We start from the raw sequence: 26059 nt of genomic DNA on the forward strand, positions 1-26059 counted from the left end.
ATTTATATGATTTTGGGTAATGAGAGCAATAATGATTATATTACTCCAATAATAAAAACAGAAAAGTACCGCACATCTGAACTGACCATATGGGAGACATAAGGACCATAAGTACATACACTTGGCGATGTTATTCCATTATGGAATGCTAGTTGCCACACAGGTAAGAGCTGTGAAAGTGGTCTTTCTTGGGGACCAGCTTCCCTCCTCTTTTTTGGGACTGAAGGAGTAAATGCAGTGATACCAGAAGTACCAGCAGTCTCTTTAGTAGGACTCCCATGGCTCTGTAATCTCATTGATGTCAATATTCCCTCCATGATGCAGATCGCATCCTATCTCTGCCTCCCCCTTCTGTATGATCCATGCCTTCTAAGTTGGCCTGAGAGAATCCACCCAGTATACTGGGGGCCTTCTTCAGCTTTTCTTTTTTTTTTTTGTACCAAGTATGCCCTGACTAGCTCTCCTAGATCTTAGCTGGCTACATCTGCCCGCCCCCTCCCCTAGGATCCTGAGTATCCTCAAGTGGTTCTCTTCTCTGATGCCTAGGCTTAAGCCCCCCACCAGCTGTATTTCCCCCATCGGCAGGGACCACTGTAAGAGCTGATTGATATTAAGTGGTTAAATGGAACTGGGCCACTATCCTTTCTTGATGTAACTTTGTCTGATAATGTCCTTTACTTTGCTTCTCCTACAAGATTCCTTGTTTGTAACGTTTTACAGCCTGTTTGTGCCTATCACGTAGTTTTCCTTTGTTCAAGGTAATTTCTTTGATGATTGTAGTGTTCCATGTCTTAAAATCATTGGATCATAGATTTTAGAACTGGAAGGAGCCTGAGAGATGCACAGTATTGCTGGAAAAAACATTAGTGTTAAATTAGGCTTTGTTTCAGGGAGCTTAGGGTTAGGAAAAGAGCTGTGCAATTTCTTAAAGGCAAGCCATACCATAGTCTTCCTCCTATTTAGTTCCAGGTTAGTTTATTGTCTCCATAGAATGTCTGTACATTTGTTCTTCCTCTCATGAATTTATTTTATTTTCATTTTTATTTAAGTTTATTTTCAAGGTTAAGCTCAGGTGCTGCTTCTTCCAAGAAGCTTTCCCTAATTTCTTCCCTCTCCTTCTAATGTCAATGCACTCTCCTTCCTCAAATTACCTTGTGCATATTTTACATGGAATGAAAGCTTCTTAAAGGGGAGCTAGCAGTTACTAGGGAGAGGCAACATAGGCTTTAAAATTTAAAGGATGCATAATGTGCTTGATTTCCTGCGTTTGTCAGTTTCCATTTTTGGCAACATGGTCATTAGGAAAAGCATTCTGGAACTATGCCTCCAGAGTTACTAAATTATACCTCCCCTTTGACCCAGAGACACCACTGCTAGGCCTATACTCCAAAGGGATCAAAGAAAGATGAAAAGGGACCCATGTGTACAAAAATATTTATAGCAGCTTTTCATGGTGGCAAAGAACTGGAAACTGGTAGAGGAGGGGTACTCATCGATTGGGGAATGGCTGAACAAGTTATGGTATATGAATGTGATGGAAGGCTATTGAGCTGTAAGAAATGATGAAGGTGATGGGAAGATTTGCATTGAACTGATGCAAAGTGAAGTGAGCAGAACCAGGAGAACATTGTATATGTTAACAACTATGTTGTAAAAATGAACAACTTGTTCCGAGACTGGAAAAAAATTTCATTTTTTTTCTTGCCCCAAACTCATATTTTTGTTTTTAATAAACTGTAATTTTTCTCCTCCCCCTCCAGTTGAATAATTAAGAAAATAAAAATAAAAACCTCATAACAAATATACATGCATAAGCAAAACAAATTCACACATAAATTTCGTCCATAAATTTGTGCTTTATTCTGCATTTTAAGTCAGGAGGTGGGCAACGTTTGTCATAGTCGGCCCTCTGGAATAGTGGTTGGTCATGGCATTGATCAGTTCTAAAGTCTTTCCAGAAAAAATTTATTTTTTAGGCAATTGGGGTTAAGTGACTTGCCCAGGGTTACGCAGCTAGTAAGTGTCAAGTGTTTGGTCTGAGGTAGAATTTGAACTCGGGTCCTCCTGACTTCAGGGCTGATGCTCTATCCACTGTGCCACCTAGCTGCCCCTCAAGGTTATTTTTCATTATAATGTTGCTGTCTTTGTATAAATTGTTTACCCAGTTCTACTCACTTCACTCTGCTTCTGTTCATAGGAATATCCCAGTTTAATTTATATTGAAAAATGGGCAACTTTGAAAGACTTAAATGTTTCTAGTTAACATTGTTACTATCCATGATTCCAGAGACCATGTGACCAAGAAAGCTAGCTGCCTCAAGACAGAGAAGTGATAGAGCAAATATACAGATTTAGTTTTGGTCATGGCCAATGAAGAAATTTGTTTTGCTTGATTATGCATATTTATTACAAGATTTTTATGTTTTGTTTTCATTGGAGGTAGAGAGAAAATGCTTGTTAACTGAAAAAAATGGAAAAAAAAAGAAATTTAGAAGATGCTGATAAAAATTACATTGCAACAGTAGTAAAATCAACAGAACTTAGCACCTAGTTAGTAATTAGATAAAATAGGAAAAATTCCTTCCTCTGGGTACCAGTCTCCATTAATCAAGACCCCAGGTCATTGCACAGCCTGCTAGTAGGGACTTGTATTCTAGGGTGCTTCCTAAACTAAATTTGACCTAAAAAAGTTAATTTAAAGCATTATTTCATAGTGTTTGGCCCCAGCGCCTTCTGTGAAACTTGGTGCCAAAATTGCTAGTTAGGGTTCTGTCAGTGATTCTCAGTTTTGTCTTTGTCTTTCCATTCCCCGTCATAGTGCCTTGCAATCAATCAATCATTCAGTCAGTGTTTACTAAGTACAAAGACAAAAATGAAACAGTCCCCAGGGGCAGCTAGGTAGCACAATGGATAGAGCACCAGCCCTGATGTCAGGAGGACCTGAGTTCAAATCCAACCTCAGACCAAACACTTGACACTTACTAGCTGTGTGACCCTGGGCAAGTCACTTAACCCCAATTGCCTAAAAATTAAAAAAAAAGAAACAGTCCCTGCATTCAAGGAGGGGTTCATTCAAGGTTTTCCTCAAGGAGCTTACACTCTAGCAGGGAAGATATGTACATAAATAAGTAGAAACGGGATTTTCAACATGAATGTAAGGTAATTTTTGAAGGCATGACAGCAGAATCTTGGGAATCAAGAAAGGCTTCATATATAAGGTAATGTCTGAGCTAAATCTTTGTGTTTTTTTGTTTTGTTTTGTTTTGCTTTTTTGGTGAGGCAATCAGGGTTAACCCTGACTTGCCCAGGGTCACGCAGCTAGTAAGTGTTAAGTGTCTGAGGCTGGATTTGAACTCAAGTCCTCCTGACTCCACGGCCAGAGCTGTATTCACTGTGCCACCTAGCTGCCCCATGTCTGAGCTAAATCTTGAAGGAGCCTAAGGGATGAAAGTGAAGGAAGAGATCCGTCCCAGGTCTGAGAGAAAACAAAAGTGCAGAGACCTGTAACAGAGCATTTTGTGTTAGGAACACGGAGAAGGGCAGTCTTGTTGGAGCCCAGAGTTTGAGGGAGGTTGGGCTCAGATTGTGAAGGGCTTTAAAAATGTCAAACAAATGGGGTTTTTATTTGATTCCAGACACAATGGGGAACCACTGGAGTTAGCTGAATAGAAGCGGGACTGTGGCTAGATCTGTGCTTTAGGAAAATCACTTTGGCACTTGTGTGGTGGGGTGATTGGGCCAGGAGTTCTTCGCCTAGGGTCTGGGAGCTTGATTTTAAAATATTTTAATGACTGTATTTCAGTAAAATTGGTTTTCTTTGTAATCCTACATATTTCATTTTATACATTTATACATATTATCCTCAGAAGGGGACCAGAGGCATTACCAGTTTGCCAAAGGGGTCCATGACACACGAAAGGTTAAGAACCCCTGTATTAGAGTGTGCAGAGGCTTGACACAAGGAGGCAATAACAGTGATGGCCATGCAAGTAGAGGCGTAGGTATATGATAAAAAATGCTTATAGAGTTGAATTGAATATACCCCTTTCCTGTCCTTTGTATATAATGATGGAGCTACTACCATATGAAAGGTGTGTGATTTGACGATTTTTTCCACTACTGGCTTTCAGTAAGCCTTCTACCTACTAGAGGAGGCGCTACCCTTTCATGGCTAATGGCTCCTATTTGCAAGGTGGTGATTGGATGAGGTTAGTTAGTGCTGTCTGAATATGGAACAAAACACAGTGTTATGTTCATTAGAGCTTGAACCTGCGAATTTGGCTTCATTAGAATCATATTCAAATTTGCTGAGATAACTGGCCAAGGATGTGATATGTGTATGTGTGTGTGCATGTGAAGTCATGACACTTACTGAATTTACAGTATAAGTTATATTAAAATTTTTTTTATCAAAATTTGAAAAAGATGAACATGAAGTGCCCTTTAAGCGTGGTTAGTGGCATGTCTATAAATAACAGAGCAGATTCTGCATGTGTCTGGGTATACAAATTGCTAATGCAGTCTTGGAGTCTTGGAGTCTTGGAGATGTGCAAGCACAGAGAGCAAATAATTGTAGTCAAGTGACTGCTGCAGTTCTGCCTTTCTATCAGCAGATGGAGTTACCCTCTTTCAATTTTCTGTGTAGCTTAACTCCTAACCAAAATTATTGTCTGAACACTAAGGTCCCCTAGGTTTCCCAAACTCCCATTTAAAGATCTAATCACCAGTGTTACAGTACAAGAAGTACCCTGCAGGTTGCAAAGAATTATTTTCATTCTGAGGAAGATTTGCTGATATTCTGCAGATTGTCAGTAACGGTAAGAGTAGCAGATTGTCAAATGTAAGTAATGGGGCCCTGAAACAGCTTTTGAAAAAAGCTTTGATGAAAAGTATGTTGTCTTAACATTCCACAGAGGAACAGAACAGCCTTAATGATTTTCTTCCGAAAGGAATACTAGGTGGATATGTATATTTCCTTCCCATCCATTAGCCTGACATGTTAAATTCATCTTTAAATTTCCCATGTATCTGTAAAATTTACCAACCTTGTTCACTGGATTAAAGTTGATCATCCCCCCAATTTGGTATTTTTAACTGCTTTAACAGTTGATTTCCTCCAGTGGGACCGACCATGTGGCCGTGCTGTGCTCTGGTTGGTTCCATGGTATAGATGGGGTTTCATTTCTTTGCTTTTATGGCCCTGCTTAAATAACAAATGGGAGGGATGTGTCACGCTGGTGGAAGAAGTGCCTTTGTGACTGAGAAAGCAGAGCACAGAAAATGTCATTTTTGTGAAGGATTAGAGGAAACTTTATGATGGTGGCCCTCCATCTCTCAACTAGAGGTATTTTCTCTGACTGTCCCCCAGCCCTAGCATGTTCTCCCTTCTCCTCATCACATCCTGACTTTCCTGATTTCTTTTAAGTTGCAACTGAACTCCCATCTTCTACAAGAAGCCTTTTCCAACTCTCAATTCTAGGGCCTTCCCTCTCTTAATTAGTTCCTATTTATCCGGTTTGCTTGTTGTCTCCCCCTTTAGATAGTGAGCTGTTTGAGGGCAGGGACTGTATTTTGCTTCTTTTTTTATCTCCAGCTCCTAGCTCAGTGCCTGGATTGCATTTTTTTAGTTTGGACTGGGGTTTTCAGAGGTTGTGAGCTGCACCACAGAATAGACAAAACAAGTAAAAATAAGTGGTCATGCAGTTTCCTCTGGACTGTCTTCATAAACTGCATAAGGCATCATGTGCTTCAGAAACCTTAATTCTCTTTTTCCTTAATGGGTGTCAAGTACCCATTATACAGAAAGGGAAAACTGTCACGGGCTTACTTGAAAACTGAAATAGTTCTCCATGTGTCAGCAAGTGCCAGTCCTGGATGCTATGAAATCCTGGCTTGCAAACCCTTTTTTTATAGAATGGAGATGATGGGAGTTTCATATGATACTCTTTCCTGCTAGAAGGGTACTAATTGCATGCCCGTATAAGGACCAAGTCCCTTTCTTCCTTTTTAACTCCCCACAGCTACTAGGATGGGGAACAGGAACAGCCAGTAGATGTTGACTGACTGGCTAAATTATGTTATCGATGTGGTTTAATTAATAATAATTACTTATGAGAATTATAGATATGTACCCATGTCAACTACAAGGAAATTAAGGTGTCTGTTACCCTAAAACTATAATTAGATTCCTTTTACTAGTTTTCCCAGGGTAAAATACGCTTATGTTTTCTGTAGAGCTTTCACTGAATATTAGTGCTGGAAGGGGATTTAAGAATATAGAATTTGTCCCAGGTAGGGACCTTGGGCATAATTTAATCCAAACTGTTCATTTTACATAGGAGGATATAGACCCAGAGAGTCACATAGGTGGTGAGCAGCAGATCTGGGATTGAAAACAGATACTGATACTTTAAATCCAATATTCTTTCCACTATCCTGATTCCCAAACCATTGTTCTTTATACACACACACACATGCATGCATACACACACACACACACACACACATGCATACACATACAGACATACACACACATGCATGCATACACATACAGACACACACACACACATATACAACCACTGCAAATAGAAGAACAAAGACATTAACTTCATCAAAACTCAGCAAATGTTTATAAAGTTCCTACCAGCGTATAGGGCAGGACACTAATGTCTAAGGTAAAACACTTGTCTTGTACCAATATGCTACCACACTTATATAGGTAAACAAACTTCAATAAAACAGCAAATGCTAACCTTGGAATTCTTGACTATTAGAGTTTTTAAGGGCCTTTAGAAATCACCTATCCAGTCCAGAGTTATGGGCTTTTAGAAATCACCTATGCAGTCTAATGCTCTTAATTTAAGGATGAGCAAACTAGGGTCTAGAAAGACAACATTTCATTTAAAGGGTTTAAAGGGAAGCAAAAACATTCTTGGAAGCATCTCAAACAATCCATATGAATAAACACTTGAAGTAGCCTTCTATTTGAATCTTTAGTTTTTTTCCCTCTGCATAGCCCCTCATTAACCTTCTAGTGAGTCATTAGGAAGGCCAAACAGTTTCACAGTTCCCGCTTCCTGGCAAGCTTCTGGTTGACCTTCTTTGTCTTGACAGGCAAAAGCTAGCAGCGGAAATTTGGGATGCCAGGCCACAGTTAAAGTTGGAGACTGACACGGTATCTCCAAAATCCTGTCTCCTGTCTCTACTTCAGCGACATCGATGAAATGATCCTCAGATGCAGACGCAAGCATTTTCCCATCATGGCTGAAACTGAGGGTCGTCACAGGCCAATCCAACCTGGAGAGGCACCTCACACACACCAACTCATTAAGATCCCAAAGGCTCACCAGGGAATCAGCACTTCCTGTGGCGAAATACTTGCCGGTTGGATCAAACTTGATGCAGATGCAGTTAGAAGGATGGGCATTAAGGTACTGCAAAGGCTTCAGGTCTGGGTAACTGAGGATAGTGATGTAGCCGTTGCCATTGGTAAGGAAGAAAAGAGTATTATCATTATTCCAAGATATCTCGTTGACCTCGTACTTAAACTGTTCCTCGGCTTTGGTCTGGTGGGTGCGGGCATCGATGAATGTAACTACGTCCTGTCTGCTGCCCACTGCGATGGTGCGGCCATCAGGACTCCAGCAGATGTTCAGATTTTCGCCTCTGGTTCCGATGGTGCTCACACACTTGGTTTTGCGAACATCCCAAATGCGAATGCTCCTGTCCCTAGAGGCTGTGACGAAGAGATTGGGGTTGCTCGGGTGCCAACACAGCTGGTCAATGCTGTCGGCATGGCCTTGGTAATTGTATTCCCTCACCAGGCAGGTGTCCTCCAGGAGGAAGACGCTGGCCGTCTTATCCAGGGAGCCCGATGCCAGACGAGCCCCATCACAGCTCCAGGCCACCGAGAATACCTTGGCCGTGTGTGCCTGGTATTCTTCTGTCTTGCTATGGCCCTGAAACTGCTTCTGCATCTCAAACATGTATGGCGAGGGTCCCTCATGTTCCCAACCCGCCGCAGCCATGATTTCAAAGGAAAAAAGTTCTTACTTTTGGGATGGAAGAAGGGAGCTGGCGTAGGCACAGACGCGCGTGGAGATGCTGGCGGTGGCGAGAGTTAGAAGCTTGGGTCAGTTGAGAGAAGCGGAACTGCGCAGGCACAGTCGGAGGGGGTGGGCACTGGGACATAAGGGGCACGTGGACTAGAGGCGGTGGGGGGAGGGGGAATGGAACCGAGTGCGCGCTCAGCCAACCGTTAGATGCATTTCACGTATGAGAAAAGCAGTTCAAAAATCGTGGGAAGTTCCATGGTGCCGGAAGTGATATCTTCTAATTCCTTGGTAGGAAGGTTTGATATCCACATGTTCTGAGGGCCGTTTTTTTTTTTTTTTTTACAAGCGGGAAAACTGAAAGCCAGAGAGTAACCTTCTGCTGCTTACATAGGGAGCAAGCCGTAGAGCTGGGTTTTGAACCCAGGACCTCTGACCCTTTTTGTGCACCCTCCAAAATCACACTCGTGGACTACTTTTAGATGAGCTGAAATGACCTATAGAAAGTAGCAATCTTAAGGCCCTATATAGAAATGTGTGCCGCTGTCGTCGACCTAGTGTGCTTAAGTTTCAAATGATTGTAGTTTTAGTTGGAAGTGCAAAAAACGGACCTTGTTGTCTCCAGTGGGATTTGCTAAAACCGTTATGAGTTTATGTCCTACAACTGTGAGCTTTGCAGAAATTCTTAGTGAAATATATAAGGACTCCTGTGCAACTTGCATTTAGGTAGGTGAACATATAGATGAATATCCTGGGGTTAATTTTATTTTGCAAGAAATTAGCATATTTTTTTTTTCTGGAAAGAAATGCTTCTGCAATTAAATAAATGCATTTATGAGTAGAGATGTTTAGTTCGGAAGTAGACAGTGACTGCTAGGCGCTTTTTTTGATCACCTTAGTGCTACTGCTTTCCCTCTTTTGATTATTTCCAATTTCTGCTGCATGTATCTTGTTTATTAAGTGAAAAAATATTTGTAAAAAGCACTTGTACAGTGCCTGGTACATAGTAATCACTATATAAATGTCAACTACTTATTATTGTTGTTGTTGTTTCCCCCATTAGACTGTGATCTCCTTTAGATCAGGGCTTAGCTTAGTGTTTGGCACACAGTAGGTGCTTATTAAATGCTTACTGTTTGACTTTGACAAATGGTTATGTAAACCCTTTGTAATATAAACTTAAGGTAAATGCATCTTTTTCAAATTATTCGCCTGGGGTTAGATAGAACTTCATTTTTGAAAATCCATATTTGAGTGTTATTTAAACACATCAGGCCACCTACGTGATTCAGTGGATAGAGCGCTGGGCCTGGAGTCGGGAAGTCTCATCTTCCTGTGTTCAAATCTAGCCTCAGACACTTGCTAGCTGTGCGATCCTGGGCAAGTCACTTAACCTTGTTTGCCTCAGTTTCCTCATTTGTAAAATGAGCTGGAGAAGGAAAGACAAACCACTTCAGTATCTTTACCAAGAAAACCCCAAATGGGGTCGCAAAGGGTTGGGCATGACTGAAAAACAACATCAGGAAAGCCTTGTGTATTTTGGCATGAGGTTAGGTGAGTGCTGCATACTAGTAAAGGTGGAGACCTGCTTAAAAACCAAAATTAGCATTTTCCACTTTATAATTTCTTTCTGTGTCTTAGTATCACCATTCTCCCAAATACTAAGACTTTTTTCTTAGACTTTTCCCCCTCCTTCGTATCCAATATATCTTTAGTCACTTGACCTTGTAAATCCTTTCTTTGGAATGTCTCTAATACTTTCCTTTTTTTTTAAAAAAAATGGTTTTTTATTGACATCATTGGTTTTTATATCCCTGAAATTTCTCCTTGTTTTCTTCTACTTCCACTCCTTTATAACAAAGACTGTTTTCAAAAGAAAAGAAAAATGGGAAAAGAAAAAAAATTAATAAAATTAAATGCATTAAAAAATTCTCCTCTTGTATGCAGTGTTTCACACCCATGGACCCCCACCCTGCAAAGGAGTGTGCTGTGAGGTGTCTGTGTATCTCTTCTGTGTTCTCAATAATTTTTGCAACATTCATTTTTGATTGTGATTGTCACTCTTTCAACTTGTATTGGTATGTGCTTTCTTTTTTATGATAGAAAAAGATTATTTTTTTCTGTTTTTAAAACAAAGGGGTTAGTGAGGGCAGTGGGTAGGAAGGTCCACCCTGGAAAGCTGCTCTCTAATGCAGCATTTCCAGAGGCCCCAGTATGGGCCCTAAAAGGGCCATACAGTGTTCAAATAACAGATTTCCCTGAGTAAAGGTATTTCCTTGAATAAGACTTATCTGGAATTCGGCAATAGCCGCAGTCCTGACCACATTATGAAGGCAGTGGCTTGGTGGCACTGGAAAAGAGGCCCAGGAATGGCAGGAGGAGGTAGACTGAATTCCAGCTGGCCCTTTATCCTGTACTACACAGAACCTCTAGGAATCTACCAGGTTCCTTCACCCTGAAATCCCTGTGCTGGGGTTCTTGCAAGCTGGCCTGGCCACCCTTCCATGTAAGGGGCTTCTCTGATTTGGTTTTCAAAAGTAGTCCATGACCTGGACAATCTGCAATTTCTTTGACAGCCTCCCTGGCAAAGGTTAGAAACACATTTGTTGCCATTTGGGTTTCTACACTGGTCCCACTTTGCATGTTTCAGTTTCAAGGAAGAGCCAAAGTTTTTGTTTGGGTTCCTCAGTTTCTTTTTCTGCTTGTTCTCCTCCTCCAAGGCCCGCTTTCCTCATGTGCTGTGATCAGTGCTGCTCTCGTCCTTGCTCACTTCTTTAGACCCAGGTCTGACGTATAGCAGGCAGACCCAATGGAAGAAAGACAGTCCTCTGTTGGGCTTCTCTCCTTCCTTCTGGCTGACTATATAGATCCTGATAAAATAGCTTGAGCTGTCTACTGACATCAACAGTCCCTTCCAAGGTCCTCGCTTTAGACAGTTCTCCTTGAAACTGTTTATAGATCTGTAGGGTGTGATGCCACAGCTTGAAGGGGTGAGCCTGGATGTAGGTCAGGGGCCAGGGGTGCTGCTGCAGAACCTCCAGATATTTCTTTCTTTCTTTTTTTCTTTCTTTTTTAAGGCAATTGGGGTTAAGTGACTTGCCCAGGGTCACACAGCTAGTCAGTGTCAAGTGTTTGGTCTGAGGCTGGATTTGAACTCAGGTCCTCCTGACTTCAAGGCTGGTGCTCTATCCACTGCACCACCTACCTGCCCCTAGAATCTCCAGATATTTCTCAGCCATCTCCCACACCAGTGGGTTTTGGCCATCAAACAGGGCTGGGTTGTGTAAGTTACCCTCTGCACTCATCACCCCAAGTACCCTTGGTTCCTGGATGCACATTATGGAAGTATTAGATGTTTCCATTTGCAAATACAGGGATATTCACTGCCTTCTGCATGGCCTTTATGTCCTCCCTGGGTGCATTTTCAGACAGTGGCCTATTCTCTTCTTGGTATCTCCATGGACAGTTAATGGCTGGCAGCCAGCTTTCTCCAGCAGCTGAGCATATTTCATAGTCTTGTCTGTTTCTGGGAAGACATGGATTTTGCAGGTGACCAGAACAGAGAGTTTCTCATGTTCCAAAAGAATCCTTCTGTGGAGTAGATCCCACTCTTCTTGTAAGAAGGCTCCATAATAACCTGTCTTGGTGATCATTTGAGGACAGCCCAAATTCAGATCTCTGGCAGCATGGTAATCTTGAGCCAGGAGAGCAGTCTTGCGAAACGCTGCTGTATCACTGGCACAGAACTGTCCAATAAGGGGTTGATCCTTAAGGCACACATCACGGTATAGATTCTCCTTTCAATAGTTAGTATTTTGAACAAACATTTGAGCATGTAACAAAAGCACATAACATAGCTAAGCTCAATGGTGGTGGCTCAATAGTCTTTGAGACAGTTCCCTTTGATCTACCATGGGGGCACCTACATAATGTACCCTTTGCAAAGTATGTCTCCAAATCCCTGTAGCTTTGACATCTTTTCTAGACTACCTCTCCCATCTTGGCTCCAAGGGCTCTGTCCGGCCCTGTGGCCACCACCTCCAGGACTCATGGTTCCAGTTGCTCATTTCTGGTTTGATCTTGAACTCCAGTGCCACTGTTAACCTGGGGCCATACCTCTGCACAGATGCAGCTGGATGCTCTCCTTTGTACCTTCCCCTCCATTAGGAAAATAAAACGAGAAACGCAAAAAACCTGCGACAAATGGGTAGTCAAGAAAAGCATTGCCTCATGGGCCATTTCCAAAAAGCTGTCTCATATATCATCTTGGGTCCATCAAATCTCTGTTAGGCAGAGAGTAGCATACAACATTATTGTTCCCCTGGAATCCTGGTTGGTCATTGCATTCATCAGAGTGCTTAAGCATTTAGAAAATGTTTGTCTTGAATATGTTGTTGTTATTATATAAAAATTATAATTTTGGTTCTTTTCGCTGCACTCTGCTTTAGTCTATACAAGGCTTCCCAGATTTCTTTGAACCCCTGCCTTTCATAATTTTTTTTTTACTATACAATAGGATTCCTTTACATTTATATAACATAAATTGTTCAGCCTTTCCTAGTTGATGGGAATTTACTTAATTGCAAATTCTTTTGCATTATGAAAAGAACAAGGGAAATAATGAAAAAAAATGTGAGAAGGAAAGGGACCTAACAGTACCAAATATCAAACTGTGCTACAAAATGTAAGTCTGAAGCTGGATTCGAACTCGGGTCTTCCTGACTTGAGGCCCAGCATTCTATCCACTGTAGAGCTCCCTAGCTGCCTCCTTTACTTCATTTTACTTCATTTCATCAAAGTTTTTCCATGCTTCTCTATGCTTCTCATATTCTTTATTTCTTACAGTACAGAAATATTCCATTACACATGTGTACCACAATTTATTTAGCCATTCACCAATCAATAGATGTTTACTTTGTTGGATAACATAAAAAATGCTGCTCTAGATATTTTGGTATAAATGGATCCTTCATTTTTGTCAATGACCTTCTTGGGATATATACCTAGAAGTGGATTTCTGAGTCAAAGACTATGAATGTTTCAACAACTTTATTTGAATAATTTCAAATTACTTTCCAAAACATTTGTACCAATTCATAACTCTACCAGCAAGACTTTAGCATGCCCATCCTTTATGACCCCTCCAACATTAACTATTCCCATCCTGTGTCATCTTTGCCAATTGGTTGGATGTAAAGTGGCATCTCAGGTTTCTTTTGATTTGTATTTGTAATGATTGCAAATAGTTGGCAGTTCCTTTTTTTTTTTTGAGAAATGTTTATTTAAACAATTTGATGACTTATTCTTCCGTTCTTTTTTCCATCTATTTAGTTTTATTTTTAAGTTCTTTGTTATTTGAAGTTGACAGTCCAACAAACATGAACATTTGAATATAAGAACAGAAAGAAGATTGGCTAAGAAAACATATCTCTTTTATGGCTTTTTAAAAAAGTATATGATATATTTAGCAAGTTAGTTTTAAAGCTCTCCTGATGTGTATCCCTCTGAACTTTTTTTCTCTCCTTCTGTGCATTTTAAAATGCTCCATTAAAGCTTCTTTCTTTCTTCTTTTTTTTGTCATCACTGTTATTGATGTCGCTGTCCTCCCAGATTCTACTTCGTCACCAAAAAAACAAAAACAAAAGCAAAAAACAAACCCTTGCAACAAATAAGCTTTGTAATAGAAACACATATTGACCATGTCTGAAAACATAGATCTCATTCAGTCCTGCTAATCCATCTCCAGTCAGGAGTTGGAATTGTGGTTGGATATTGCATTGATCACAACTCTTAAGTCTTTTGAAGCTGTTTTTCTTCTTCTTCTTCTTCTTCTTATTTTTATTTTGGCTAGGCAATGGGGTTAAGTAACTTGCCCAGGGTCACACAGCTAGTAAGTGTTCTGTGTCTGAGGCCAGATTAGAAGTCGGGTCCTTCTGACTCCAGGGCTGGTGCTCTATCCACTGTGCCACCTAGCTGCCCCAGAAGCTGTTTTTATTTAAAATGGATAAATTGTTCTCACTTCCCTCTGTATCAGTTCATACAAGTCTTCCCAGGTGTCTCTGAATCTATCCCTTTCATTATTCCTTGTGGTGTAATGTTATTCCTTTATGTCTATATACCAGAACTTGTTCAACAATTTTTCAATTGATGGGTACCTTTTAGGTTCCAGTTCATTTGGTCAAATTTGAGGAAAGTTATTAAGCATCTGATATGTGCAGTACACTGCTTTGAAGTGAGGGATTCACAGTCTAGTAGTGGCATAACTCATGCACAAAAAATACCTGGAATACAAGTTATAGTGAGATGTGTGAGTAGGAAAAGCCCAATAGGTGGATGACAGAATGTGGAGGGAGAGGCCATTTCTAACTGGGGAGGGGTAGGGAAGCCTTGATGGAGGAGGTTGTATGTGGGGTGCATTTTTGAAGAGAGGAAAGGATACCCATAGAATAGAGATCTGGAGGGAATGAAAGGCATGGGGGTTGATCTGAGCAAATGTCCAGAGATTGGATGGAGTGGGATAGGACTGGACAATCAAGTTTGCCTAGAACATAGTGTTTGTGAAATGGAATAATTCAAAATAAAGCTAGAAAGCTAGGATGAAGGTAGATTGTGCATGTCTTTGAATGCCTAGACCAGGAATTTGTCTTCCTTTCCTTTTGATTCCCCTGTCACTGGCTATCCCCGTGCCTGGAATGCTCTCCCTCCTCATCTTTGCTTTCTGGCTTCTCTGCTTTCCTTCAAGTCTTGCCTAAAATCTCACCTTCTACAAGAAACCTTTGCCATCTCCTGTAATGCTAGTGCCTTCCCTCTGTTGTTTATCCATTTTTTTTCTGTATATAGCTTGTCTGTGTGAAGTTGTTTGCAAGTTCAGCATTCTGACACCTGGTGCAAATTTCATTTTGTGTGTGTGTGTGTGTGTGTGTGTGTGTGTGTGTGTGTGTGTGTGTGTGAGAGAGAGAGAGAGAGAGAGAGAGAGAGAGAGAGAGAGAGAGAGAGAGAGAGAAGGGGGGAGAGAGAGAGAGAAAGGGGAGAGAGAGAGAGAAAGAGAGAGAGAGAGAGAGAGAGAAAGAGAGAGAGAGAGAGAGAGAGAGAGAGAGAGGAGAGAGAGAGAGAGAGAGAGAGAGAGAGAGAGAGAGAGAGAGAAAGAGAAAGTGTTCTTTACTTCCATGACCTCTCAATCCATGGGAGGAAGTGACAGAAAAGAGAGATAGGTGGTAGGGCTAGAAATAGAGGAAGGTGGGTCTCTTAAGAGAGGTAAATTTCTTGGTGGTGACTTCATGTGCAATATGGGGATGGCAGAGCACCATAAGTCATGAGGATAGTGGGCCAGAGGTCTATTATGGAGTTCAAATGTACTCCCTGGATATTGAAATCTTTTGGCAAGAATTTGATAACCTTACTCTAGATAAAACTTTGAACTGTGGCACAGAAGGTACATTCACTAAACGGTGTTGTGTTTATCAGCCTAACATTGATTATTGGTCATGACCATGAACATGATTATAGTGACTGGATTGGTCATGGGGTGAGTCACTTTGGTGCCATGGCAAAATCACAGTGTTAAGAACTCTTTCATCTAATGTGAAATTGTGTCAGGAATTAGTTTGGAATACATTATAATCTCTTAGGGGATTTCAGCTCACTAGTGTATGCAAAAGCCAAATATTCCTAGAGGAACTTTCAGAGCAAGGGTCCAAATGGAAGCTAAGCGCTGGGATGTGCTGACCTTTGGTGGGCGGGTATACTCAGGCCAGGTGCTAAGTTTGAAAGTGGAACCTTGGAATAGATTCTGGTCTCAGCCTCCCTTGATTCTCACCCTTTCATTTCCAGCACTGAAGTAAAAGCTTTCTTGGGAAATGAAGCTTGGGAAATAAAATAACCTGTGGAAGTTATCTGATGATATTCATGCCATGAGAGATAAAGGAAGTTCAATGGATATGTCATGCTTAGGTTTTCAAAAAGGATTTGGCCAAGTTCTAAAACAGAGACTGATGGTGAAAGCAAAGGGTAATGGATTAGGTTAGGAAGTGGGTTGAATTAAAAATAAGATGTTTTGTTTTTCTAACCCTTAGCTTTGGACTTCTGCTATTAAATCTTCTCTGGTATGTGGTGTTTCTTTCTAACTGTGTTTCTAGAATTGGTCCATTATTGTAGTATACAACAGTGAGTTTTGGCCACTCATCTCCTGGTGAATTCTCTGCATGTTTTGCTTCTTCACCCCATTACTCTATGGTAACGAGGAGGAGAGAATTTTGTCCCACTTGCACTGGAGACTCCAGATTGCTTAGAGGTAGACAGGAGAGCAATGTTATTTGGTATTTTGTGTCTATTTTTAATTCTGGCAAACAAGCAACTGATATAAAATATTTCAGCAGTTTAATGTTTTCATCAAATACTATATTTTCACTTCCCTAAAGCACAGGAAAATCCATGGATTTGCCAGAAATTAAGCTTCAGATTTCTATATTGGTCTGATATTCGTGAAGCAGAATTTGTCAGGGTTATGAAAGTCCTACAACCATCTAGGTCTTTTCTTTTGCTATTCCAGCATTATCATTTTGAATGTAGAGATTTAAAGGAACATTTTGTCATGAAATCACAGGAGGGCATTAGATGCAAAGAGGTGGGACTTACATTGTGTCACTGAAACTCCCTCCAAGTCAGTGTGTCAATGCTAGCACTGTAGGCTGGAACTCACCAATAAGAACAGTACTAGGGTTTGTAGTAATGAAGGGAGTGGCAGGGGGGAGACATTGGATCTGAAAATGACCCATGTGTTCTCAAGCTTACTTTTTACATATGAACTCTAGCTTTTCTCTCTTAAACTATTTTTAGGGGCTCTGCTTGGAATTTTGTCCTTTCTATCCAGAAAAATTCTGCTGTCACGTCTTCACAAGGTCGCAATACTTGTAATATCATAATCCTGACGAGTGGTTGTCCATTTTTTAAACTTGCCCTTAAACAAGCATTAATTAAATGCTATGCTTTGTGCTATGGCTACAAAGACAGAATGGACCAGTTCAAGGCCCTCTAGGTGCTTATACTCCAGTTGGCTTGAACTCCCTTGATTGGGAACCCACTAACTCCTAAGGGTGCCTATACCATTTTTTGGAAAACTGGAATTCATAGGAAGTTTCTTCTCACCACATTAAGCCTACATTTGCCTCTTTGCAACTTCTTTGTTATTGTTTGGTTGTATCCAACTCTTTGACCCCATCTGGGGTTTTCTTGGCAAAGATACTGGGGTGGTTTGTCATTTCCTTCTCCAGCTCATTTCACACGTGAGGAAACTGAGGCAAACAGGGTGAAGTGACTTGCCCAGGGTCACACAGCTAATAAGTGTCTAAGGTCAAGATTTGAACTCAGGAAGATGAGTCTTTCTGATTACAGGCCTCCACTCTACGCACTATGGTGCAGCCTCACTTCCCTTTGCAACTTCTGACCACTGTCTATTACCTTTTCCCCTGATAGCCCTTTGGATATATGAAGACAGCCCTTATCGCCCTTCTTCTCATGTGGATGCTGAGCTAACTTGGCTTTTTCACATTGAATGCTTCTGCTTTTCATGTTTCCTTTTCCTGTGTGTTTTTTCCCAGAAGGAAAACTTCAGAATCACCTTGAATTCTTAGGCCATATACTAGTCTTCTCTTAAGATGCCTTTTTTTCAGTTTCATTTTGGAAGACTTTTTCCCCGTTCCTCTCATTCTCAGCAAACAGCATGTATAATGATGTGATGCTATACAAATCATTAAATTTATTTTTCCTTTTTGTATTTTTACATGATCCCATACCATCCTCTGTTTAAGGATCACTTGTGTTATCAGCCCTGTTCTTTCCACACGATTCTGCATGATACAAAAATAAGTTCCATCTTTTTGGTGAGGCGGTCGGGGTTAAGTGACTTGCCCAGGGTCACACAGCTAGTAACTGTCAAATGTTTGAGGCAGAGTTTGAACTCTGTTCCCCCTGACTCTAAGGCGGGAGCTCTATCCACTGCGCCACCTAGCTGCCCCTTGGATATTCCATCTTGAATCAAGAAGGGGATACCGCTTTTCAGTTGTTGCTCTTGTGAATAAGACTCTTTGCCCTTCTCATGTACTTCAACAATTGCTCTGTGGTTTGTAGCCTGATAGGAAAGCTCTGAATAAGAAGAGTGTGCTCTGAGTGTGATGAAGCAGTGAAAAAAACGATTGTAATCTCAGGGTCTTTTAAGAGAAAAGACATTGTGTCCAGAAAAAGGAAGGAGTTAGGCTTTCTGCATCCTGCCCTGGTCAGCTACTGCTGGGGTACCGTGCTGAGTTCTCATATCTAGACTGGAGGAAAGACATCAACAAATTGGAATATGTGCAAAAGAAGGTACCAGAGTGGTGAAGAGCTCGGAGAGCATGCCCTCCAGGGACTGATCGAAGCAGTCGCAGATGCTTAGCTTGAAGCAGAGAAGGCTTATGGGAAGCTTGGGACATGGCTTCACGGTTTTGAAAAGTTGTCAGCTTCGACTTGCTGTGTTTGACCCCAAAGGGCAGAACCAAGCTAAAGCTTGGATCTAGGCTGCCTCACTTGGATTTGATGTAAGGGAAAAAAATATGTTATAACACTTTAAGTTGTTGAAAAGTGGAAAGGGTTGCCTTAGGAGACAATTTATTGTCCCTCGCTGGAGGGCTTCTAGCTGAGACCAAATGGTGACTCACCAGGGATGTTGCAGATAGAAGGGATTCTTACACAGCTATCGGAGGTTGTCCTAGTTGACGGCTGAGAGATTTTGATCTCTAACTCTAAATAGCAGTAATAAAGGTGGAGGTCTACTTTTTTGTTGGAGGGGATGGTGGTGGTGTGGGGAAGTGATGGCTTCTATCCAGATCGAGTACCATGCGGGGTTCATGATCTCCTTTGGAGAAACGGTTTCGAAGCATTCCCCCGGATGTTTCCCCAGATGTAACGCCTTTGGCTCCATCCCCCAGTTGCTGTACCTTCAGGTCCTCTGAGCTGCCTCCTTAATTGCTGCATTGGCATTCACCAAAGGAACTTTGGCTCGGGGCCACTTATGCATACGAGGCCAAACGGAGGAGGGAGGCAGCAGGATGAGCTAGGAGCACATTACTCAAATAGCTCTGCTCTTTTTTATGCATGAAAGGCTTTCATATCACGCAGAAAAAAAAACTGGCGTGGAAATCCATCATCTCCTGGCATTTAAGTAGAATTATAGGGAACATGTATATTTATCAGAAAACAAATGGGAGCGTAGCAGGTATCTGAACAGAATTTTTGTGTGTAATTGTTATTTTCCTCAAAAAGCTTGACAGGAAAGTCAGGGTTATATGAAAGACAGAGAAGCAAATTATTGTAATTCTAATCCCCTTTATTGCTTGAAATGTATGGCAGCTGTGAGGGAAAAGGCAACCCGTTGTCAGATGTAAAACCATCCAGAATCAATAAGATCTGAACTGAGATCTGTCAAACGCTTGGATGTGGCCACCATCTACCAGCACAGCTAGAGAGGAAAGGGAAGAAGAAAAAGCTCTTTTATTCAATGCATATTCATAGTGACATTCTAAACTATCACCGATGATGTAGAGTACATACTTCTCTGATGTTACACTGAAGAGGAAGGTTGTTACCATGAGTGGTGGGTAATAGGGGTGAGGAGTGGGGCAGGAAATCAGAGAGGGCTTCCTGGAGGAGGTGACATTTGAACGGATTTTTTTTTTTTTTGCCAGAATATTTTTTCTGGCTGTCCTTGAGAAAGGCCAGAGGAGTCAAAGGATCAGAGTAGCCCTTTGCCTTGGTGATAAATATATTTTGGGACTGAATAAAGATTACGGGCCTCAGGAAGGCATATAAAAGAGTATGTTTAAATTGGGTGATACCTCCTAGACCAACCATACTACTTCCAGTATGAGGAGGGGGTGAACTATAGTTTTTCCTGCTATCACACACATACACACACACATACACGTGCACACATACACACATACACACATATACATACACATACCCACACACATACATGCACATGCATATGCACACATGCACGCACATACATGCGCATATACACATAGACACCACCCGCATTCACACATGTGCAATACATATGCACACACATATACATGTACACACATACACACACACACACATGCACATGCCACATCAGCCCGGGAAATGGGAAAATAACGAAATTCTTGCAAGATTCACTTGCTGAAATGAAAAAAAAATTTTCAATATTGCTTTAGAAAAAGCTAGTGTAATTATTTTTCAAGATGAATGACCTCCAAGGTACCTTCCCAGAATTCGGTATGTTGACATTGGAGAACATAGGAGATTGACTTTTTTCAAAGGTTATGACATTCATCCTGTCATTTGGTCTTCACAAGAGCCCCATGAACTAGGAGAGCTGAATGGTGTTATTCTCATTAAAAAAAAAAAAGCTGTGTGAGGAAACTGAGATACAAGCTTGCACAGCTGGCTAGCAATCCAAAAATGTTTATGAAGCACCTGCCATGTACTAGGCATTGTGCTGAGCAGGGAGGATACTGAGACAGAAGCAAATTAGGTCCTGCCCTTGGGGAACAAGGATGCAAATAGAAGACATACATAAATCATATACAGGGTTACCTTAAGCAGGAGGGAGCTAGCCACTAGGGTTTAGGGGACCAGGAAAGGCTCCATGTAGAAGTTTGGATCATTGGAACTGAGTCTTGAAGGAGACCAGGGGTTTGAGCAGGGAGAGCATTCTAGGCCTAGAGGTCAGCCAGTGCTAGAGCGGATCTTCAGGACTGTGGAATGGAAAGTGACAGATGAAGACACTAGAGAGGTAAGAAGGGGTCTGATTGTGCAGAACTTTAGAATGCCGACATGTTTGTGTTTGATCCTAGGCAATAGGGAGCCATTGGAGCTTATTGACAGGGCCAGACCAAAGCTTTAGGAGCATCAATTTTGCAGCTGTGTGGAGGATGGATGAGGGTAGAGAGAGACTTTGGGTAGGGAGCCCGTAGAGGGTGTCATTGTAATAGTTCATGCAAGAGGTGCTGAGGGCCTGAACTAAGCTGGTGGCCATGAGGGAGTGGAGGGAACGGGACAGATGTAGTTGGATATAGAGATAGAAATAAGATTTGGCAACTGGTGGGAATACATGGGGAGGAGAATGAAGTCACAAAGATGGAGCCAAGGTAGCCAACCTGGCTTGCTGGTGGGATGAGCTGCCTTCATCATTAATAGGAAAGTTCAGAAGGATGAGTTGGATGGATGCAGATAATGAGTTTTGATTAGAACATGTGAAATTTGAGATGCTCATGTGATATACAGGTAGAAACGTGGGTAGTAGGCATGTGGTATTAGAGCTCAGGAGAGAGGCATAGATATATACGTGTGTTTCCGAGAGAGACAGAGAGATAAACATGGAGACAGAGACACACACAGGCACACAGACAGAGAGACAGAGAGTGGGGAGGGAGAGGGAGAGAGTTAGCATTCTATTCCTGGTTAATGTCTGGGTCCGGTGCTCTGTCTCTACTATTTATTGTAGTTAACATTCATATATCCCTTTAATGTTTAGAAAGTACTTTGCATACATTATCTCATTCCTGTGAAGTAGATCATGTAGCTATTTTTACCTCATTTTAGAGATGAAGAGACTGAGCTGGAGCTGGGGGGTGAGGCTTTCAGAGGTTATGAGTCGCCCAATGTCATACAGTTAGTAAGTAGCATACAGGCAGCTAGGTGGTCCAACGGTTAGAGTGCTGGACCTGCAGTGGGGAACACCTGATTTCAAAAGTGACCTCAAACACTTACTAGCTGGCTGACCCTGGATGCCTCAGTTCCTCAGCTATAAAATGGAGATAATAATAGCACCTCTGTTGCGGGTTTGTCATGTGAGGCTTAAATGAGATAATATTTGTGAAGTGCTTAGTACAGGGCCTGGCACATTATGGGCATGTAATGCTTGTTCCTTCTTCCACTCCTGACCTGGGATTCCAAGCCAGGTCTCTTGTGACTCAATGCTCTTTCCACGTCACCATTCTGTCCCTTTATTTCTGGCAATATCTCAAGTTAGATTATACTCTATGAGAACATCAATGAGAACAACTAGGCTTGCTTAGATACCATGTACATTTCAGTAATTTCAATGCCTGAAATGTTAGAGCAATTTTTTTTAGATTCTTTCTTGAAGTCTCCTATTGGATCCTTTGTTCATTCATTCACTTTACCTCATGTTGTTTTGTTTGTCTACTTTGCGTTACTTCAGAAGGGGCTTTCCAGATTTCTTTATATTTCTTATGATTGTTTCTTTTAATCTGTTCTGCTGTAGCTTTTTTCTTCCTGTCCACCTTGTCTGCTGCTGTAGCCCCTGGACCACTGGCTTTTGCCATCTATCCTGCTGCCAGACTCTCCTGGGGGCCTTCACTTTCTCAGCGCTTGAACTTCCACTTTGGGGGTCTCTTCTTTCCTCGTTTATGGGCATGTCATAAAGCCCGCTATCGAGGCAGCATGCAGTAGTGGATAGAACACTGGAAGGCTTGCATTTGAATCATTCACCTGACACTTCGTGCTTCAGTTTTCTCTTGTGTGAAACGAGGGAGTTATATTATATTTCCTCTAATGTCTCTTCTAGCACTAATTCTATGATTGATCTGCCATTTGCCATTTTCTTCTCATCAGCCCTGCCTGTCACTGATCCCTCCAGCCCAGTGGCTTGGCCTTCTGCCCTGCGTCACTGTGCTTACCCTCCCCAGCACCCCTTTTCCATCCCTGGAAGTATAATCAAATCAGTACTGCCATTGCAGTAAAGATGGTGTCAGGCAACCCTCCTGTGGGTACCTTCATCATTCTTGTGACTTCTCAAACCAAAACACTTCCCCTCTGTGTGTTGACCTCCCCGTTAGAACATCACCTTGTTTTTGTGCTTGGATCCCTAGCACTTAAATGCTTTTTCATTTGTTCATTTATTCAATTTCATCTTGTAGCCATGTCTCTTGTTTTTGAGGTTTTACTTGTAGGGGTTTGAGTCATAGTCTTGAATTGCTCTCTCACCATAATAGTGCTTTATCATTGGCTTCTTTTTTTGTTTGTTCATTCCTACAGCTTACTTCTGGACTTTGCACTTAGTGTTGGGCTGGGCTGCCTTCTGGGAGAGATGTCTGACCTTAGCTTCTGTCCTTTTACGTCCTTCTGCTACTTTCACAGTTCCCGCTGGGGGCCTGCAAGCTTTCAGTAATCCCAAAGTTGTCATCCAGGGGATGGTCTATTCATTACTCTTGGTCTGAGTTCTGAAAGTTTCTGGTCCTGGTCCTTTTGGCTTGTTTCTGGTTGGGAGTTTCAGCAGATTGCTGCTGGACTATTGGACCATTGGAAGGCTCTGTGGATTTATAGCTTCTGAGCTGCTGACCCCACTTTGGTCTCTGATCCTGTGCTCTGCTCTGGGGATAGGAGCCGCACAGCTACCATTTGCTTCCCGGCACTTGTTTCTAGGGCCAAACTTGTGATCGCTCATCTCTACCCTGGATCTTTGACTCGACACTGGGTGGTGGGTGACAGATCTGCCAGATGGCACCTGTGCCTGCACCCAGCACTTGCTCACTGATGCCCTGGAGTCTCTCTCTGCTGCCCTGTCTTGGTTTTCTTTCTGTTGCTGGGTGCTAGAATGCTTCCCCATGGCTGACCTGATTCCAGTGTTTGCAGATCTCTCTTTTTTTCTCCCTAAGCTGTTCTGGGCTGGAAGAATACTCATGGTGAGTCCTTGGATTTTCTAATCAGAATTCAGTTAGGATATTCTCTAAAGCAGGGCTTCTTAAACTTTTTTCACTGGAGACCCCTTTTCCTGTTTTGGCAGTATTCCTTGGTGTCGGCTGGCTGTGTGTTCAGAACCGAGGCGGCAGTGAAGTTGCACAGTGGCACACAGGCCAGCGCTAAGACTCATCTTCTGGAGTTCAAATCTGGCTTCAGACAACTTGCTAGCTGCGTGACCTTGTGCAAGTCACTTAATCCTCTTTGCCTCAGTTTCCTCATCTGTCAAATGAGCTGGAGAAGGAAATCGCAAACCTTTCCAGTATCTTTGCCAAGAAAACCCCAAATGGGATCACAAAGAGTTGGACAGGACTGAACAACAAATTCTCTAGATAATTGTTGAGGAGGTGCGAGGGGATAGTTAGACTCTATTTCTTCCTTTTACTCCCTTATCTTAGCTCCACCCCTATTTCTTTTGTTTTTCCAGTAGATTTTTATTGATTATTTTTGTTTTTTATATCAGCAGGTCTTTCCTAAAGTTTAAGACCATTGTTGTACAGTGCTAATCTCCCATTATTAGTAATTGCAATTTCAAGAAAGGCCCTTGACCAGTTGTAGGGGGTGGGGGGGCCCTCTTGCACACTTGGTCATATTCAGATTCCTGTGCAGCCTCATTTTCTTGGTATCTGCCTTCTGAGTGGTGCTAATATGATTGGTACACTAAGGACACTGGGCCTTGTCTGCTGTGTAGGCAACCAAAGGGAGGGCTGTCAGAAGGCCAGACTGTGGGTGTTGAGTGTACAGCTTGCTCTGACTCAAAATGGGGGTTTTCATTGTTCATCTGAATCTTTATTGGGATGAGTCACTGTGATTAAAAGCACTGGAAAAAACCAGTTTGGCTAAAAGCAGCTGGGCTGGCACTCATTCACCTTGGCTGCCTCTGCAAAGAGAAGCAACCCTCGGTTCCCTAGGATAACTTTGGGAGGAATGATTTCTGAAATACATAAATAAGAGCTTGCTGCAGTTAAGCTCAGTAAATATTAAGTCCTGCCTATACATGGTGCTTGCTACCAGGCAGAGAGATAAGATGAAACAACGTGCCTGCCTTCATGTAGCTGATAGTTGAATGAGGCACCGTGATGTGTATAAGGTTGAGGGTGATAAGGATAAAGGAAGGAACCAATTAAAATGCCTTTGAAAAATCAGGGAGAGAGGAATCAATTTCAGCTCTTCCCATGAGAAAGTAATAACAATAGTAGTGGATATATCAGTTTAAAAGCTATTTCTCATTCTGTATGTATCTCATTTGCTCTTCATTCACTTGAGAAAAATTGATTCAGTGCCTACGTGCAAGGTGTTGTGCTAGAGACAGAGACAAAACCAGTTTCTCAAAGAGCTTACAGTCTTTTGGGAGGATACCACATTAAAACAGAAAAATACAATGGAATTTAAGGATGCAGAAAACACTAATAACTAGGGGAATTAGGAAAGGCTTCCTGCAGGAGGTATAACATCCAAGCTAAGCCTTGAAGGAAGCCATGGAATCTAAGAGGTGGAGGTGAGGAGGGAGTGAATTCCAGACATAGAGTTTGCCCACAGCCTATGCAAAAATATGGAGGTGGGAGGTGGAATGCCAAGTTCACTGAACTTCAGTAGGCCAGTTTGACTAGAAAGTAAACTACAGGAAGGGGTGTAATGTGAAATCAATCTATATAGGTAGCCTGATGTCAGATTGTACAGGGTTTTAAATGACAAAATGAGGAGTTTGTATTTTATCCTAATGACCATAGGGGACCATTGAAAGTTCTCCAGCAGAGAGGCAACATGATAAAACTTCATGTTTCAAAGTCAAGTTTAGACTCCATATGATAGGAAATAAACTTCATATGATAGGAAATAAGGTGCATCTGTAAGGCTTTTTGGCAAGAGAATGTGCTGATGGAAGTGGTATTCAAGGAGTGTTGCTTTGGGACCCTGTGCTAAGGGAGGCTAGAGAGGTGCAGAGGCCGCCCCAGAGGAGACAGGGATAGGGCAGATTCTTAACTCCAGGGCTGGTGTCTTTTCCGCTGCTTCATAAAGTCAGAGAAGTTAAGAGCTTGATTAGGAGATTTTGGTTGGCTATTGTCCTAAATTAGACCCCTGGCCCATATCTCTACATTGCCACCAACCTGATCAGATTGTCAGGGGCTTTAAGGCACATTTCTATGCAAATCTGTCACCATTGTTGAAGGCCAAAGAATCCAAACCAACTGCATTGTGGTCTGGTGGATTTGGTCCTATGGACTTGACTT

General features: G+C 41.9%; 2 pseudogenes; both read right to left on the reverse strand.

Annotated features, from left to right (window-relative positions):
• Positions 1–7022: 7022 nt before the first annotated feature.
• Positions 7023–8027, reverse strand: LOC110199810 (THO complex subunit 3 pseudogene; annotated as a pseudogene).
• Positions 8028–8031: 4 nt separating this feature from the next.
• On the reverse strand, positions 8032–19002 carry LOC110199809 (tRNA-dihydrouridine(16/17) synthase [NAD(P)(+)]-like; annotated as a pseudogene).
• Between the last annotated feature and the right edge of the window lie 7057 nt (positions 19003–26059).

This window comes from Phascolarctos cinereus, unplaced genomic scaffold (genome assembly GCF_003287225.1).
Source record: "Phascolarctos cinereus isolate Bilbo 61053 unplaced genomic scaffold, phaCin_HiC Scaffold_8;HRSCAF=390, whole genome shotgun sequence".
Lineage (NCBI taxonomy): Eukaryota > Metazoa > Chordata > Mammalia > Diprotodontia > Phascolarctidae > Phascolarctos > Phascolarctos cinereus.